This window comes from Suncus etruscus, chromosome 4 (genome assembly GCF_024139225.1).
Source record: "Suncus etruscus isolate mSunEtr1 chromosome 4, mSunEtr1.pri.cur, whole genome shotgun sequence".
NCBI lineage: Eukaryota > Metazoa > Chordata > Mammalia > Eulipotyphla > Soricidae > Suncus > Suncus etruscus.
Window position 1 is genome coordinate 157,078,338 of NC_064851.1, and position 13,054 is coordinate 157,091,391.

Sequence of the window (13,054 nt, forward strand, 5' to 3'; positions counted from 1 at the left end):
TCTGATAAAATAGGCTCCATTCTAAGGAGGCTACTCTTTTTTTTTTTTTTTTTTTGGTTTTTGGGCCACACCCGGTGGTGTTCAGAGGTTACTCCTGGCAGGCACAGGGGACCATATGGGACACCAGGATTCGAACCAACCACCTTTGGTCCTGGATCGGCTGCTTACAAGGCAAACGCCGCTGTGCTATCTCTCCGGGCCCAGGAGGCTACTCTTGACCATAATGCCAGGGATCAGTTTTGGGCAAGTCAAACACTATCTTGCTATCTCTCTGACCCATCTTTAAGGGATGTTTTTCCTGGGAATCTCAATGCACCCCATAATACTTTATTCATAATATTGAGCATATTGCACCATCTCCTGATATGTGTCTTGATAATTCAACAATGAAGGCTTGAGTCTGACATTATCAAACCTAGTATAGTCCAAATTCCTCCCCCCAAATATGTTTTAAAGCAGCAAAGGAAAATACTCAAAGTTTCTGGTATTTGAATATTATTTTTGTTACTTATTAACTCTTACTGGAAGCTTTTCTGATGAGGTTCCTCAAATCTCAATCTCCTTACATTAAAAATTGGAATTACCTATATCTTCCATGATTATGGGAAGAAATAAAAATAAATTCTATGTGAGGCAATAAACCTGAAACATGGTAGACAGCAAATGTGTCTACTATTGCATCATTATCATTATTACCTATTAATATCATAAGATTAAACTAGTTCTTTATTTAGTTATTTGTTTCTAGAAATTTTATTAATCTCCTTTAAAAAGATCCCTAACCCAATCAGGAGTTAAAGATCATTAGGTAAGGCATTTACCTTGCATGTGGCCAACATTGGTAGGTACTATCCTCAGCACCACATATAGTTTTATGATCCGTGCCAGGACTGATCCTTGAGCCCAAAGCCAAGAGTAAGCCCTGCATATGGTCTCCAAAACAAAACAAAACAAAAAGTAAAGAAAAAATTTTCCTTTCCTTTGCCTTGTGTCTTTGCTTCTTTCATTTTCCCTCACTCTTGATATTCCCTATGCTCCCTCAGTCCCTTTGTCTTTCCTGAACTCCTTTATTTTCTTTTGGTTTGGGCTTTTTAGCCACATCAAGGTTGGCTGCTCAGGAATTCAAAGATGTTAGGAATGCATGTCCAGACACCCGAAATATACATGCATTTATTTTAAATATTGAGTTTTTATATTTGTACTGTTGTATTTGTTTTATAATTTAACATATTGGTATAGTAGTTGAAATATATGTATATATTCATTATTTATAAATAAACATTTATTTGGAACAGATAGGCAAATATTTACTCCTGGTAAAGAAATCAGACAAGCTGGAAACCACATTTCTATTTGGTAGCTAAACATTATTGGTCCAAAGGACATCTATTCCTCTCCCTTTAGAAAAAAGGCTAAATCACAATAGTTGAAATGGAGACAAAAAAGGAAGAGAGAAAGAGAGAGTGAGAGAGAGAGAGAGTGAGAGAGTGAGAGAGAGAAAAAACAGAATGCATGGGTTTAGGCCCATATTTTGCTTGCAGTAGACCCCAGTTCAATCTCTCAGCATCATATGGTCTCTCAAACATCACTGAGTACAGTCCTGAAGGCCCCCAAGTACCTATGTATCTCTGGTAGTTCAAGTTGCTGCACATCCTCAGGTGTACACATTGAACTGTTAGCCTGATTAGCTGAATATCACCAGAATTGGTGCTGGGCCTTCTCAATTCTTCAGGTGAGGGACATTTAAATACATTAAATAAATAAATAAATAAACAAAAATATTCTCTAAAGAGTCTCTTAAAAATATAAACATATCTTAATTATTTAGTTGGGGTTTGATTCTCTTGCCTCTAAGTTATTTAGTTTGGTTAACTTTTTAAATTGATCAAATGCGTTAGAAAATACATTTTCTGTCACAAAATGGCCAATGAATCCAGTCAGATAACAATCCTAGGCAAGCAGTTTTAATGTGCTTTGATGTGCTCTTCATTTTGGCGGCAAAAACAAAAAAAGAATTTAGTTTGGTTTGAATCTTACACATCACATGATCAATCACATTTTGTTTTTGTTTTTTTATCTTAATAATTGCCCATTCTTTTTGCAGTTTGAAAAGATAATAAACTGGAAAGAAAACAAGTCACCAAACTGAGGCCAGTGTGTGGAGTGACAGCGCTGTAATACCCCAGAATCTGGAGACAGATGGTGGCTTATAGCAACCATCAATCTTCAATGAGAGTAAATTTAGGATAATGCCCCTCTTTGGTAATGGACATGTCTTTGAAAAGTTATTGCTGACAGCATCATCTAATGTGCTGATTTGCAAAGACAAGGTTTTTATTGCATCTAATCTTGTTGTAAGGCATGAAAAAAATGGTTGGGTACATGTTTTTCATGTAGAGTTTTTACAAGAATTGCCTGCATTAGAGAGTGACTAAATTGTTTTCCATATTTTATGGCACATTTCTAATGTTCCACCGCACACAACAGTGATCACTCAGTCCATTAGCTTATTATGATATCCTGAAAGGAGACACTTCCTTTGGGAAAAGCCATTATTTGAAATGAGATAAAGGCTTTGACTATACCGGCCAAAATGGGGTGGGATCTCTTGAGTAATTGTTTAATTTTATCAAGGGAAATAGCTAGGAAATGTATGTGTAAGTGTGTGTATTTTTTTTTTCAGATTGTCTGACCTCTACTCTGCTTTGTCTTCTGAGATACTTACATTTTGCAGTATCTTAAACTATACATCACAAGAATGAAGCAACTTTTGCAATAGAAAACATTTGTGGTTTGTGCTGGGGAATATTCATAACATGCTAATAGAGTTCTAACTAGAAACTAGAAAAAAATTCAAGGGACTTGGGTGAAAGCTTATTCACACAATAATAAGTAGACGAAAGGAGCACACATGCTATGCCTGTGGAGTATCTCAGATGTTAACAGTGACAGACAATGCCACCACCTTCAATCATCTGATCCAGTGGCAGAATTACCCATTCTGAAATTGTTTGGGGACTATGACAAAATTGTAGGGTTGGAATCAGTGTGGTAAGAACAACCCTTTAAGAAGTTTGGGCTGGAGTGATGGCGCAGCAGTAGGGCATTTGCCTTGCACTCAGCTGACTAGGGACAGACTGTGGTTCAATTCCCTGGCATTCCCTATGGCCCCCTAATCCAGGAGTGATTTCTGAGCTCATAGCCAGGAGTAACCCCTGAGCGTAACTGGATGTGACCCAAAATAAAAAAAAAAAGTCATCTCTGAAAGGAAGGGAGGATGTAATGATTTCTGTTTCTGTCTTCCAATTTCCACCATCCCTCCCTTTGGGAAGGAAGCCTGACACATAATCCCAGCAGAGCAGAACTAAGTGAAGGGCAGGGAAGAATCCTGGGAACCTGGAGATAAACAATTTCTGCACATGAACTTGAAAGAACTTCTTTTATTCCTCACTTTCTTTAGTATGCATCTGAGGTATGTCAACTATCTTTGGTAGGATGAAACCATTTTCCCAAGCTAAATTGACTCTGAACTATTTGTCAGTGTGTAGAGCTTGAGATGAAGTCACTGAAATAGAAAACCGTTCTTAAGAAAATGTCTTGAAAATCATCTGAAGGACTTGGAGGTTCCCTGGAACACAGGAGGAGGATGGAAGCCAGTCTGGCAGTGAGCATAGCATGGTGTTAGAATGATGCATATGTGAAACTAACGTTAACAGTATTGTAACTTATAGTACCTCAACATAAATTAGAGAGGACAGAAAAACATTGGTAGGTGGTTCTTCTGACTCCAAATGAATTTTGCTTCACGATATATCACTGATTGGGAAGATGAAGGCTCCATGATATGATCCTCTTATGTGGGTAAAAAGTTGATCCAGTGCCCCTGTACATGTCACTTCATATTCAGAGGGGCTTTCAGGAGGAGGCCTGTTCTGATCTACCATGGAAATTCCCCAATTGTGGCTTTTCTATGGAGAAAAATGGGTCCTTTGTATCTGCTCTGACAGGTCAACAATAGTGAATTCTCTTTTGACAAGAAGCAGGATAGCTCCAATTATGCAAAAAATTCAGCTGGTTATTTGAAGACTCAGGAGTTACTATTATGTACTATCAGAACTAAGAGTTATACAATTAGTTTGTTTTTGATAATGACACAGATGGTTCATGGACTCCCATTTGTTCTCTAAAAATATTCTTAATATGCTTTTAAAGTTGTATCTACTAATAATATCTCATATTTAGTAGTGATTACTAGATTACAGCCATCACTATAAGATTCCTATTTTGTCAATTAATAATTATGTAAAACAATTTCTTTTATGATTGTATTTTGAAATTGAGGAAACAAATGCAAAAGAACATTTTTTTATGACTTGTCTGTGTGTATGGAGTGAATGGCAGAGCTTAACTTGCATCTGTGCTCTAAAAATTGAAAGACAAGATTTCTCAATAACTCGGATGAGAATTTCTGATTTCTGGTCTATTATTTCAATTGATTTTTTATATAAGAAATCTCATCAGGGGCCGGGTGGTGGCGCTAAAGGTAAGGTGCCTGCCTTGCCTGCGCTAGCCTTGGACGGACCGAGGTTCGATCCCCCGGTGTCCCATATGGTCCCCCAAGCCAGGAGCAACTTCTGAGCGCATAGCCAGGAGTAACCCCTGAGCGTTACCGGGTGTGGCCCAAAAACAAACAAACAAAAAAAAAAAAAAAAAAAGAAATCTCATCAAATATTTGTGATATTTTTCTCTTGAGTAATGGTATAATTACAGTCTTCCTAAATAGGTATAGGTTGAAGAAAAATAAGTATGGCTTTATAACATACTTTGTTGGTTCACAACCGTCATAATTATTTTTCATCTGGCAATAATTAAATAGAATTGTTTACTTTGGATAAAGAACTTAAAATATAGTTATTAGAAAATTTTTGTGGGAGCTGCCCTTCCTTAAATTACCCACTACAGTTCTTTTAAAGTTGGTTTTGAGTCTGTAAAGTTCCTGAGATGTTGTTTATTCATGAAACTGTTTATCCTCAAAACTTGAATGAGAATCTAAATGGATGAAGTAATCTTGGTGAGTCATTCATTTCGTTGCGTTTTTTCACTATATCCCACCACTAACTTTGGGCATGAAGGGTTGCTTGTGATAAATCTGCTGTAAATTTTAAGGATGCTCTGTTGTATGTATTTTTCTTTTTATCTTAATGCTTTCATTATTATACTTCTATGATTTTCATTGCTGTGACAAGGATATGTCTTGGAATGCTTTTATTAGGGTGTCTTTTAACAGATACTCGATGGGCATCCAGATATGATTGGATGAACAATTCAGCTCTGGGAACTTCTCAGCAATTATGTCTTTGTTACTTCTCTTTATAAGGGTTTTCTTCCTAGATCTTGGGACCTCAATGATTCTTATGAAGTTCTGTTAAATTTATCTCAAAGTTCTATTGTTGTCTGTTCATTTATTTTGAGAATTTTTTCACCATATGTTCATTTATTTTGACTCTTTTTCATTGTCTGCTATTGTCTGAAGGTGTTATTCAGCTCATCTTCCAGCTCACTGATTTTTTTCTTAGCAGCTGTTACTCTGCTGATGAGACCTTCCAGTGAATTTTTCATTTGGCATACCAACTTCTTCAGTTCACTCATTTCTGTTTGAAGTTTTCTCATTTCTACTCTCTTATACTTTGAGTATTATTGGCTATTTATCTATGGTTTCTTTGAGTTTCTTGAACATCTTCTATATTCCTCTCTAAAGTCCTTATCAGAGAGGCATACAGAAAGTTGATACTAGTTGGGTTATTAAAACTACCATCTTCATTCACTTAGTGCAGTGGGGTTCTGCATTGCTTTTTCGTTGTGAATTGTTCAATATGATGGTGTTTTTTTATATGGTATGATGGGGCCAGTTGATTAGGAGAAATGTGAAGCCATGAATTATAGCAGAGGGTCCACACTCTTCTTGGGGTGCATTGACTTGGGATAAAATGACGCTTCTGACTTAAATAGAACCCTGCTTCTGATCTGTCTGTCTGCCTCAGGTTCTTGGGTCTGTGTAACTGGGCAGAGCCCAGCTGGGGTCGATGAAAGAACCCTCCTCTTTTCCTGATGTTTCTCTTTCTCTAGAACTCACTGACCTGGGTGAAAATTGCTCTTCTGGAACAAAGAGGGCCTCATTGCTTATTTTTATGTCTGTCTCAGTTTCTTTTTTTTTTTTTTTTTTTTGGTTTTTGGGCCACACCCGGTAACGCTCAGGGGTTACTCCTGGCTATGCGCTCAGAAGTCGCTCCTGGCTTGGGGGACCATATGGGACGCCGGGGGATCGAACCGCGGTCCGTCTCCTAGGCTAGCGCAGGTAAGGCAGGCACCTTACCTCCAGCGCCACCGCCCGGCCCCCTGTCTCAGTTTCTTAGAACTGTTGGAATTTTGTTTCTTGAGTATAAAATATTTTGGGCAGAAACTGGTGAAGGTCTGGTTTAGGGAAAAAGCACAGGAGCAAGGCTAAAATCATGGTCTATTTTTCAAGTTTTGGAAGCAGAAAAGTGCCCACATTATTGGTTAAAATTATATTTGAGGTCATATTCAGTGTCTTTTTTGTTTCTTCTTTAAAGAAAACAATTAGTGGTATGGATCCAGATTTAGAAAACTTGAGATCAGAAGATATCATAAGCGTCAAAGCAAACTCCATCAACCTCTGTCACAGAAAACACCCACACTGTGAATCTGTGCCTTCTTACAGACAGAACATAAAAATGTTTTTGTTTCTTACTTTTCTCCACTACATCTAATATATATATAATATATATATTCATTTTTAAGTCATCATTCACCAGTTTAGATGTATTTTATATCCCAACTCTTCTAGTTTTGCTGTTATTCTAACACTCTCCTTTTAATTAATTTTTAACATTACTGTGAGTTGTGATACTTCTGAGAATTTTCAATTCACTCAGAAAGATCTTGAAACTCCCTAAATCTGTCATGTTCAAGAGTCACTTCTTTGTCTCAGTTTTTATCACCTTCGGTGTATGTGTGTGCTTAATAGAACACTATTATCTCATAGCATAGACACTACAGATTTAATAGATTTATCTAGCAGGTTTAATACATTTAACCTTTTAATCCAGAGAACCAGGAGTTTAATTTGTTGATAAGAGCCTCATTTTCCTCAGTGATATGGATAAAGTCTCAGTGAAGGGGTCAGCACATTAGTGAAAGTGGCCTCTTGGCTAAGCTCACCTGCAGTCCTTCCTTGCTCATTCAGGACATGTGTCCATGGTAACAAGAACTGGTTCTTTTGTACAATCTAGTAAAGAGTGGCATCTTTTCTAATAGGTCTCTAAAGCCCTGATGTTTATCATGTGGCTCTCTCTTCTCAACCAAAAGCTTCACACCTAGCTCGTCTCTGGCAGCTGCCACTATGTGTGGTTTGGGGGATGGATTAACTTCAAAGAGCTGCATTAACTGGAGAACTTGACTCATAGGCAAATTATCTTCTAGAGAGTTAAGATCCTCATGTAAAATTTTTGAGTGTGAAAAACAGAAAAGGAACCCTGCTAATAAGCTGGCTTAGAAGCTGGCAAGCAAGGTCAAGTCAGGGTACCAGAGAATAGAAATAATTTTCTTTGGCTTTTTGTTTTGTTTTGTTTTGTTTTGGGGTCACACCTGGCAGCCCTCAGGAATTATTCCTGGCTCTATGCTCAGAAATCACTTCTGGCAAGTTCAGGAGTGAATGCCAGGATTCAAACCACTGTCCTTCTGCATGCAAGAAATGCCTTACCTCCATGCTATCTCTCCAGCCTCTCTTTTGACTTCTTAATTCTGGTTATGTTCTTTAAAATAAGCCCCACAGCACTATGAATCAAATTTCTGTCAGGAGAAATGCCTGTAATCTGAAAGAGGCTAACATCATCCGAAGCATGACCCTGGTCACTCCTTCCTTTCCCAACCATTTCAGCCTGTTGTAACTGAAGTCACTTAATCACACCAAAATTAACTTGAAGTAAAAAGCAAGGAGATTATATTATTTATGTTTGGACAGACCACAGCTAAGCAAACTGACTCAAAGCTACAGTCAAGGATAGGAGTTGAGAACACTTTTATTTATTTATTTTTGTTTTTGGTTTTTGGGTCACATCCGGCTGTGCTCAGGGGTTACTCCTGTCTGGCTGTCTGCTCAGAAATAGCTCCTGGCAGGCACGGGGGACCATATGGGACACAGGAATTCGAACCAACCACCTTTGGTCCTGGATCTGCTGCCTGCAAGGCAAACGCTGCTGTGCTATCTCTCTGGGCCCTTTTTTTTTTTTTAATTTTTGGTTTTGGGGAGAACACTTTTAATAGCCAACATTCATAGCCCAATGGTGAGAAAGAGAAGAAGGGCATATTAATAGCATTTTTCAATTAGCAGCCACAATTTACCCTACAGGAGAGTTATATCAAGAGTATGTAGAGGGATGGGGGGTGGAAGGCTCTTGTAGCTATGAATCTTTGTGACATTTTTACAGTTCCATATAGACATTTATTAATTTACTAGTTTTTTTGTTTGTTTGTTTTTGGATTATACCCGGCAGCTCTTGAGGGTCACTCCTGGCTCTATGCTCAGAAATTGCTCCTGGCAAACTCAGGGGACCATATGGGTTACCGGGATTCAAATCACCATCCTTCTGCATGAGCAAACGCTCTACCTCCATGCTATCTCTCCGGCCCCTTAATTTACTAGTTGGCTTGATGATCCTGTCCCCTTTTGCCTATCAGGGGTCCTCAAACTTTTTAAACAGGGGGCCAGTTCACTGTCCCTCAGACCATTGGAGGGTCTGACTATAGTAAAAACAAAACTTATGAACGAATTCTTATGCACACTGCATATATCTTATTTTGCAATGAAGAAACAAAACAGATACAAATACAATATGTGGCCCGCGGGCCATAGTTTGAGGACCACTGGATAATCAGGTTAATTCGGATCCTTCTGTTCTAAATTGTAACTTACAATTCATCTTTGCCCAGTTGCATGAATGGGTCACTCAGAGATCCTGCTCTTAGTTACCTGATTAGTAATCTGATAATGTTCCCAATGCTCCCACTGTCCTCATAGGATGGTGATTTAGATCATCAGTGAATCAGTATAAAACTTTCTGTAAGCAAAAAACTAATAATATTAAGGTACATGAAATATCTACATGAAATACATGTAGAATACATCAATACATGAAATACATGAAATATCTAATGATATTAGAATACAGGAAGAAAGAATACATGAAGATCAAAACTGCCATATTGATACTACCTATATCAAAGGAAACTTTTTTGACTTTAAAGTCCACATTTCTGTTGGGGGAAATGTGCCTATAAATAACAGTATTTGTGAACTCTAATAGTGCAAAAATTAAAAAAAAAAAAGAAGTAGACTGATGGGTGGAGGGTAAATGGGTGTGAGTGGGGGGCATTCGTAGAGGAAGTGGACACTGGTAAAGAAATCAGTATTTGAAACACTATATGCTTCAAACTCAATCATGAATAATATTGTAGTTTCAATGTGACTAAAAATTTTAATACAAAAATAGTGCATAGTGCTCGCTTCGGCAGCACATATACTAAAATTGGAACGATACAGAGAAGATTAGCATGGCCCCTGCAGAAGGATGTGACGCAAAAATAGTGCACGAAGCAAGGTCTCTTGAGTTTGTTGACCTACATGAAAATTAGTGAATATTTTTTGTTTGTTTGTTTTTTGGTAACACCCAATAGCGCTCAGGGGTCCCTCCTGGCTCTATGCTGAGAAATTGCTCCTGGCAGGCTCAGGGGACCATATGGGAAGCCGGGATTCGAACCACCATCCTTCTGCATGCAATGCAAACATCCTACCTCCATGCTATCTTTCTGGCTCAAAATTCGTGAACATTTGAGGAGGGTTGGGTCACACTCGTCAGTGCTCAGGGGTTACTCCTAGTTCTGCACACAGAAATCGCCTGTGGCAGGCATGGGGAACCATATGGAATGCACGGATTCGAACCTCTGTCCTTCTGCATGAAAGGCAAATGCTCACCTTCATAGTGAACATTTTCAATCCAAAAGATCTGTGGCAGAGAAATATTGGCGACGTTTAGTTTATAAACTACGTATGGTGGCCCTAAACACAAACGCAATCTTTTAAACCTGTATGACAATAAAATGAAAGAGCTGAATGGTCACTAATGGTGTGTAAATCTTGTGCTAAGGTCTTAGGAACTTAGCCTTGCATTTATTTTATAATGTACAGTTATACAATTGAAGCCAGTACACAGCTAAGTAGATTTTAACGAAGAAAACGTCTGTGTAACACAGACCAAGGAAACCAGATAGGTCAAAGGCCTGAAGAGAATTCTTCATAGGAGCTCTGAAATTTCATTCCCATTACCTTACAGTCCTTCAGTATCTTTTTAAAGTGTTTCAAAAGGACAAGAAAGGCGAGGAGGAGAGGAATAGTAGACTATTCGAAGCTTTTCTTCATTCTTCTGTTTTCTTCTTCTTTTCCTTCTTTTTTCTTCTTCTTTCAAGTATTGCTCCAAAGAAATGCATGACATACAGCTATTCTGGTATCTACCAAATTCTTTGTATCTATTTCTCAGCTTTCTGTACTTTCAGATCATTTTACTGCATTCTCTTTGCATCTAGCATCTTTGCTTTATATTGCATTTGTGAAATTCCTCCATGTCAGTACGTGTATCGGAAGTGTCTTCCTTATTATAGCTAAGCAGTAGTCCATTGTGTGATCATTCAGTGATTTATGTGTGTTCAAGTATATATTTGGGTTGCTTTTGGTTTGAGTTTAGTATAAATAATTCTCTTAAAATGGTTTTCATTGTACCATGCCCTCCTTTATGGTTGAGTATATACCGTGGAGTAGATTCTTAGACTATGCCTTACATTCACCAATGAATCTAGGAGAGTATTAGTTGCTCCACACATGAAGCTGTTCATTTTTTAAACTCTACCCAGAATTCCCTAAAGCTTACACTAATCTTTTCATCTTTCCCTGAAGATTCTTTATGAGTATGCGTAAGCTGCCACTTTAGGTCTCTCTTGTTCACTTTCTAAATTCAGTATTTTCCTTTTTTATTTTTTAATAATCTGGAGGAGCTATGTTTTCTGAATATAAATCTAACAGTCAATTGCATGTACCCAAATGATTATTTTTCACTTTTCCTCTTGGCTTTTCATTTTGTCATTGATGTCTTTTCTTAAATCAGAGTTTCTTTTCAATGAAATAGAATGCTTCAGCATCCTTTTTTTTCTGATGAGAATATATTGCTCTTATGTCTAGGAAAAAATTCTTAATAGTTTGTTTTCTGAGTATATCTGGGCACTTGTAGCCTGTTGTCTTATTTATAAAATTTATAAATTTTTCCCATAAATACTTTTCTCAACCTTACCACCTCCCGGGCCTTAATCCCTTTTATTATACCTCTCTCATAACCTTGCCAGACTTTCTCATAATTTGTCTTGTATGTGATTCACTTCCCAGATGGTTTTGTAAAAAAATTTTTAAAGTGACATTTTCTCTGGGACTTCCTTTTTCATGACATTTCCAAATATAAAAAATGTGATTTATCCTGAAATGATTCTTTGTGGGACCCCATTCTACCTCTTTTTTTTTTCTTTTAGAATGAGTCATTTGTTCACTTATGCAACAAACACTGACAGAGTGAAAAAGCTGTGATTAGACACATGCTTCCCTTCTTAGAGTTGACACTGCAGAGAGAGGGGGGAGAGAGAGGGAGGAAGAAAGAAACTTTGTGTCTTTGTGTCAGTAAGTCTACACTTGGATATAATGTCATCTGCTCTAAAGGAAAGCACCCTTGTCAGTGTTGTCATTTTCTCATTGAGCAATGTCAGGGTTTTGTTCTTCTGGCGTAAGCATAGGATTCTGAGATGTGATACCTGAGCATAACGTTAGTGGTCGAAGCAGTTGGCAACATGACAGTTTGTGTGTGGCTCTAATAGGAGTGCTCTTCTATTAATAGGCAGAGCAAAAAATATCAGACTATGGATACCTAGGAAAGGTGTGTTAGGATTTGCCAGGCCTCCCTCTGTGGAGCCAGAATTCATCTTAAACTGAATCTTGTTATAAGACTTTCATTTTCATTTAGTTTAACTGAATGTATGAAAATATGTTTCACAAAAACTTCAGGAGGTATTTTTCCTGTCTAGGATATGCTGGCAGAAAGCCTGATTTTCTTGTTCTACTGACTTCTATGAAATATGGGAAGGGTTTTGTTCCATTTTTTTTTTATTTTGCATGTGTGCAAACATTACTAGCAATAGAGATTTTGTAGCTTTCTAGCCTTGCTAGTTTTATAGCTTCTTAGAAGCCAACAGTTCTTAAATTGAAATAATCTGAAAGAAGCTACCTCAGTAGCACATCCAGGGATAATCATGAGGAAAATTATAATTTGACAGATGTATTTTCCCTTCTGTTATTTAATCTGAATATTTAATGAACATGTAATTTATTATTCTTCAATGAATATATATAATTTTCACTTTTTATAGACTTTCCTTTCTCTTTTTTTTAATCCAACATTTTATCCTCCTTACAGTATACAAATATGTTATTTGTGTATTTAAATGACTTGTTATGGGATTCTATTTTTAATGGTAGTGTAAAAGAACAACACCCATAATATATTTTTTAAATAATAGTTTTTCTCTTAAAAATTAAAATAGTTGGGGCCGGCGAGGTGGCGCTAAAGGTAAGGTGTCTGCCTTGCAAGCGCTAGTTGCGGTTCGATTCCCTGGCGTCCCATATGGTCCCCCCAAACCAGGAGCAATTTCTCAGTGCTTAGCCAGGAGAAACCCCTGAGCATCAAACTGGTGTGGCCCCAAAAAAACAAAAAAAATTTTAAAATAGTTTAATTACTTTATAGGTAAGAAGGATAAACAATAACAACTTTTAAATTATCTTTCGTTTTTTTCTTCTTTTGAGCCTCTCAAGAAATGCTCAGGAACCTGGCACCAATCTTAGAAAAATATTTAATATGCTGGCTAGATGTTTTACTTGGTGGTGCTC

At 37.5% G+C, this 13,054-nt stretch overlaps 1 non-coding gene across 1 annotated transcript; it reads left to right on the forward strand.

The window, feature by feature from the left end:
- The first annotated feature begins 9,575 nt into the window (after positions 1-9,575).
- LOC126007458 (U6 spliceosomal RNA) lies at positions 9,576-9,683 on the forward strand. The gene has a single exon (XR_007495030.1). It is a non-coding gene; the product is annotated as a U6 spliceosomal RNA (small nuclear RNA).
- Positions 9,684-13,054: the final 3,371 nt, after the last annotated feature.